The sequence below is a fragment of the Orbicella faveolata genome, unplaced genomic scaffold, assembly GCF_042242905.1.
Source record: "Orbicella faveolata isolate gen_17 unplaced genomic scaffold, um_ofav_v1 contig_13, whole genome shotgun sequence".
NCBI classification, from domain to species: domain Eukaryota; kingdom Metazoa; phylum Cnidaria; class Anthozoa; order Scleractinia; family Merulinidae; genus Orbicella; species Orbicella faveolata.
The window spans coordinates 25,747,501-25,754,296 of record NW_028301540.1 but is presented as its reverse complement, the minus strand read 5'-3'; positions in this window follow the sequence as shown (position 1 = coordinate 25,754,296).

The following is a 6,796-nucleotide window of genomic DNA, read 5'->3' as shown; positions in this document are numbered from 1 at the left end:
TAGGTTGGCCTTAGTGCAGAAGGCTTTGCAGATTTTCTTCCTTTGGTTCATGCGGAGAAACAAAGGCACTGGAAGACGAACACACCTCAGCCTCAGATAGGTAATGACTGAAATTATTCTAACATAACTTGTAGAATTTGAATTAACCTTGCTCAGTAACAGCAGCTTGTTATCAACAGCTCATCTTAATGTTATTCCCGACAAAAGAGAAGTTCGAAGTTTGAGCTGAAACTGATGAAGCAGGTCCACAGAAGGGTTCGTCTCGTGACTGTGATTGGTTAATGTATGGTTATGTGCATGCGCAGAAGTTACAATCAATTTTAGTGTGGTCGACGTGTTTCAGCTCGAAACTCGGACAGTTCTCTGATGGCAGTTTGATATTTGCGCATGACGAGAGACCTCTGTCCCCGCATGTTTCTATCTGCCTAGATAGCTATAATGTGGGCTATCGTTTACAAAGGACTTTGATACAGTTTACTTCGTTTCTAAAAACCGTACCGAGAGGGAAGACTGATCGATACACCCTGGGAACGAAGTTTGCATTTATATAAGTTATCTCCGGTAATTTCTTTATATTGTTTTTACCTTCTCATTTTTGACTTGTATTCTACAAAAGAAAATTTAAGTATTGAATTAGAACAAACTTCCGTTACGAAAAAAAGAGTAAAACCCGAGTGGACTGAATTATCTTTGGTTAAGCCAGTAAAAAGTTAACCTTAATTAAATTTGCATTCAAAGTAACAACTTCTGACTCTTTGGGCCTTCCGCAGTTTAACGCCAAATGATCTTGAACCGCGACTTACAATAGACAGTCAAAAAAAAAAAAAGTGTTTGTAAACCGTGCTTGCAAACACAGTAAGTAGACGCAAGCAAGTAGACGCAAGTTGAAAACTTGGGTTGAAAACTTGAGTCCGTTTGACCAGGGCTTAAGACATTAAAAATATACGTATTGATTCAGTGTTCAGGGATAGACCTAAAACTCAGCCGCATTCACACACCGTACATTTACGTGTGTACTTCGTCTGTAATTAAAACTATTTAGTGCTTTGGCTCCTGCACGAAAAAATTGTACATTTTTACAGACTTAAACGTATACGTTTGTCTTAGTTGCCATACGGACTCACACGACTGCATGTCTCAACGTTGTGATTGCATGCTGTGCGAAGGTGCAGACCGGAATATTAGGGTCCGTCCACACTACGCCGGAGGAATTTGAAAACGGAGGTTTCAGTCTGAAAACGCGTCAAATGTTTTCCGTCCAAATTACGATCGACGAATTTAGAAACGCAACAATCACCGGTCATTTTAGATTTGTGTTTGAGGAAGACTTGGTCAGGGAAGATCACATGATTATAGTGACGCCATCATTTTCGAAAAACTTCGTTTCCAAAAATAATGTTTTCCGTTCGCTCGAAAACGAGAGGTCGGCGTTTTCAAATTCCTCCGGGTTGAAGAGCGTTTTGGAAGAGCTCCGTCTTCGTGACGGATTAGTGTGCAAGGTAGGTCTAACCGTAGAAATAAAGCTGCGTTTTCAAATTTCTCTGGCGAAGTGTGGACGCTGCCGTTACATTCCTTGAAAATACCAGTATGCGAGATTCACGGGGACAAACAATTGACGAGTAGTAATCGAAAGCGTTATTCGGGAAATGAGGCGTTTTAAAGATCCACGCCAGAGACTAGAAATTAGCCATGCAGTTCAGGAAGAGTGCAAAAAAAAAAAAAAAAAAAAAAAAAAACACTTGTTCAAAGTAGTGAAAAAAGTACGAAAATTAAGGGGAAAAAAACTAAACAATCGATAAATGAATGGGCTTTTGCGCTTAGGATTTTGACATGAAGCAAACTTGTACCGTATTCTCGCAAAACGTCTTACCTTACGTACAAAATGTACTAGAGGTTACTCGTCGAACTTCTCCCTCTAAGTCACCCTTCGTGCCTATGCTCTGAAGATCCTTTCTCTCTGATGAAAACCGAATGCGTTGCTGGGTTATGTGTCGTTTAAGGGATCCTAATTGAAAAAAACCCAATGATGGAATATGAAATTGACAGCTGAAAATTGGACCGGTGTCGCTTATTGCTCAACACTGGCAACTGCTCACATTTGCCGGCGTCGGTAGAGCTCAGGTTTAAGGTTGATTCCTTGAATGTAAATAGTGCTCCAAGCTTGAAACTTTCAAACAGAAGATGATTAAGACTATGATGTTGGTGAATAACCTAGCAACGTTTCCCGGTTAGAACGAATCTGATGTAACTGTGGTAATACAAATAAAAGGTTTCGCAGTTGTTACCCAGGAAATCAAACCTAAATTTTAGAATTTCTTTTTGGTAAAACTTCAGCCGTTGAAAGACACAAAAACCGTTCGTGCAACCACTTAGTAAATAAAACAACAGTTTGTCGTAATTGGCTTGCATGACATTGCGCCTTTTGTATACCATTACAGTCACGCATCAGTAAGGATCACTATTGGTTCCAAGTTTGTAATAGCGCTTTTCACAACCGTATTTCAATTCCGCAACGTTTGTTACCTAGGAAATATAGAAAACGGCAAAACTACTAAAATTTGAGGAACTGTCTACTTCCGGTGCGTAAGAAAAAAGGAAGCAAGAAAAAAAAAAAGAGTCAAAGAATTGTTTCAATTTAGGAAGGATGCTCTAAGATTTTGGTCGACACCTGACGTTCATGTCACGTGACTTTTCCCTCACTGTTTTCGTTTGGCACTGAAAGTGAAAAAGCAAAATTTGAATTATTCCCCTTAAAGCCAAGTGACAAGTCTCTTGTGTCTGCATTGAACAGCAGAATAATTAAGCAATAGAGCACGTTTTCTGTGTTTACATAGCCTCATCTAAACACGAGGAGAGTTGGGAGAATTCGAGACAGTTATGCAAACCCTAGACGTAGTCGAGGGTTTTTATAACTTTCGAGGATTCTCCCAGCCCCCCGCCCCCGAGTGTTTAGATGAGGCTATGTAAACATGGAAAAAGTGCTCTATTGCTTTTATGAAATAATTCTCAGAACTACGCGCGAATCTAAAACGTCGCAACTGTGTTTACACACTCTCATTTAAACACACTATCAACCAATGAGAGCGTGCGTAGTATCCCAGCTTAATAATTCAATTTCCCGACTGAAAACTGTTTTTCTGCCTTTTCAAGGTGAACAGACTATTCAACCCATTAAAGAGCAGTCCACCTTTCTTCAAATGCTTTCTTCAGAGCGGGTGCAGCCTTAGTATAAACTATAGCTAGTCTACTCTTTTGCCCGTATTATCGACTTCTCAATCATAACCAATCAGCTTCGCTTAAACATTCTCGGCCGTGTGCTTTAACGCGCTAATTAGCACGTTTTATAAGTTTCAATACTGTTCACCATGGAGCTCGTATAAAGCTGAATTACAAAGCTCAGATACCTATTGTAAGATAAAGAAGACTTTGCTAGTTAGGGATTTGAAAGCTAGCCTTAAAGACAATGGACGCTTTCCATTCAACCAAAAATTCCGGTTCGTAATTCTGGAAATTTCCGTGGCGAATGTAACAGTATTTTTCGTAACTGTGAGAAAAGTTGGCAACGTTGCGAGGTATACCGAAATTTTCGGAAATTTCTTATTGAGAATTTCCGTTCCATTTGACTTTCCGCCCGGAATTTCGGGAATTTTCGGCTGAATAGTTCGCTTTTCGGAATTTCCTAACCATTTGTCCCGTTTCGAAATTTTCGGAATTTTTGGTTCAAAGGAAAGTGCCCAATGGTAGCAGCGAAAAGCTTTATCTTTATTGGTTTGCATGTTTTAATCGCAATTTTTTCAGCTTCTGCCATTCTTATTGGTCTTAAATATTAATTAGCTACTAACTAATCTTGAATTTTAATTTCGTTGTTACTTCTATTCTCAACGGTCGCCTCTGAAGATGTCTGCTGAAACGTCAGATAAAAGATATACATCTTTTTCTGAATTAATGTTGCTTGGCGTCGTACCGCAAAAAAAGGAGGTGGAGGTGTGGTCTTGAGTCAAACGACCAAAACATATTGCACGAAGTGACTTTCCCAAGAGCTAAAATTATCTGACTTTGCATTGCAAATAGTTGCAGTAAAGAAATCAAAAGACAAAAGCGTCCGATACTCGGTATTCGATTAATCGGTCAGTTGGCAATATTTTGCTTGTAATTGCGCAGTTTAAGCTGATATGATAGAGATGTTCTTGTGAAGACTCTTTGTGCATGAAAATATGATTTTAAAATTAAATTAAGCTTTGTTTTCCGGCTCGTTTCGAATACAGGTATGAAAAAAACAAATTATAACTTTTTCAAAACCTGATAGCTCACTCCCTCGAAGATTCGCTCGTCTGCAATGTGGTAGTTAAAACTCGTAAACAAAAAAGATATCAGGCTCTTAGCACGTAATCTAAATTGAAAAATATGTACTTCCTTACAGGCTTAAATTTGTCTTAAGTTACCGTACAGATTGACACGATCGCTAGCCTCAACCTTGTCACCAGGGTCTTCTCGGCTTTGTAAAATGGCGGCAAGTAGCCATTATGGAAAGCGCTGCCGAGATAACCCTGGTGACGACGTTCTGATTCCATGCTTTCCGGAATATTAGATTCCTTGAAAATACGGGTATGCGAGATTTACGGGGACAGACAAATGAATTATGACGAGTAATAATCGAAAGCGTTATTTAGGAAATGAGGCGTTTTAAAGATCCACACCAGGGGCTAGAAATTAGCGATCTCGTTCAGGAAGATTGCAATAAATGAAGTTGTTCTTAGTTGTTTCTTGTAATGCGTAAATGTCAAAGAAATCGAGGAGGGACAAAAACGAAAAACGAGGGAGACAGAAACAAAACAATCGATAAATTAATGGGCATTTTGGATTAGGAGTTTGACTTGAGGTATTTAATACCACTTCTACCACTTCTAATAGGCTTTTGAGTTGATATTGACCTCATGATAATTTTTTTTCAGAACTGGATTCAGAAAGCATAAGTATCCTCGTTAATTTCCCGTGCTTGGGTTTGGTGCACGGTATCGCAGGCAATCATATCGCCCAGCTGTTAAACTTTTATCATATACTCACAAAATTCCTCACCTTACTGTCGAGGTGTCTCGTTGAGCTTCTCCCTCCAAGTCACCCCTGCGTGTCTAAACTATGAGACTCCTCTATCTCTCATGAAAACTGAAGGCATTACTTACCTTTCCCTGCCCTATTCCCTGCCATCGCTGTGAAAAGTCCGCAAGAGATTCTCGCAACTCTCACCATTTGATCACGTAACGTGTCAACATCCATGTGAGAACCCGCGATATGTGCGTAGATGCGCGCAGATATATGTCGTCAGGGTGGCGCAATTTGTTCTCAAAATAGAAAAATTGTCCCATATCATAGGTGCGCGCGGATCCCAAGACTTATGGTCTCCGTCGCCGATTATGGCTCCTGGATATAGCTAAAAGAGTGAACCAAATCGTTACTCAAGGATGCGAATGACATTGAAAACAACGATTCGAGGACTGTTTTGAGTCAATGTCGTTTAGAATTGTTGATTTTTCCATAAATTATATTTTACATTGTTCACAGAGTATTGATCCCAGGCAGGAGACATCCCAGACATAACTAGGAGCGTGCAACTACCCTATATTCCTGTCACGGCGTTTTCATAGACCGATCTATTTTTAGTTTAAATTTATCGTGAATTCAGACCCCCGCAGGAACATAGGTGACCAATCACAAGCACGGACTTAATTTTGAACTGACGCCATCATTTCACCGGCAAAAAGAAAAACAGCCATTTTTTTCATCACTGATGCACGCTCATGTAGACGGAAACTGGCCTATTTCGCGGGAAAGAAGCCTAAAAATAGACCGGTCTGTAAAAATGCCGTGACATAGGTTTAATATGGGAGTTGTACGTACCTGCTCAGTGATGGGATCCTGTCCCAGATGGAACCCGGGGAGGAGGGCACTCCCATATAAAAAGAACGGGATTGCTCGTCGGAAATTTTGAAAAGAACCCTAGGAGGTACCACGATCCTGTTTTGTGGGCGTGCCTTCAATTTGTTTTTTCCCTAAGAGGTGCCAATTCTAGTAGAACACATTATCTCCTCTCATATTTTTTCCGGCTCAATACCCTAAAGGGTACAGCAAAATCTCCTGCTGTGGACCTTTTGAGGCTGATACACCACAACCACTTTTTTTAACCCCTAAAAGGTACGACGAGCACCCCCGTTCTTTTTATACGGAAGTCCCCCCCCCCCTGGGAGATGAGACACATACCCCGTTATTTTCTGGTTCCGATTTTTGTGGCTACGTGCGTGTACGCAACGTAGGCACTATGTAGCAGAAACTATAAAGCTTTTGTGTTACCAAATATAAATCATGGGCTGCTAATGGCTGAAATAAAGTTTGTTCCAAAATGAAAACTCTTGTTCTGTGTTGTATGCTGAAAGGTCATTTTTCATTTCCATGACAACGTCTTATATCAGCAAAAGCAAGAATTACTGATGGAGGGAATCCGAAAATGTCTCGAGAAAAATCACCGTTCGTTCTCGTTTGAAACGATACATGATCATTCGAAAATCTTACTTTTTCGTCATTGTTCCCTAATTTTTCTTGTCAAAGTTTCCTTTAATAGTGAAGGTAGCGCTCGTTCCCTCGTAAAAACCATGTTCCCTTGTTCCCCAAAACTGCTGGGAGGCCCTGATTGGTAGAGCACTACGCCGGTACAGCAAATGTCATGGGTTCGAATCTCGTTCAAGCCTGAAGTTTCTTTTGGGTGTTATTTTCACAACTGCTTCAGATTTAATACTTAGATATG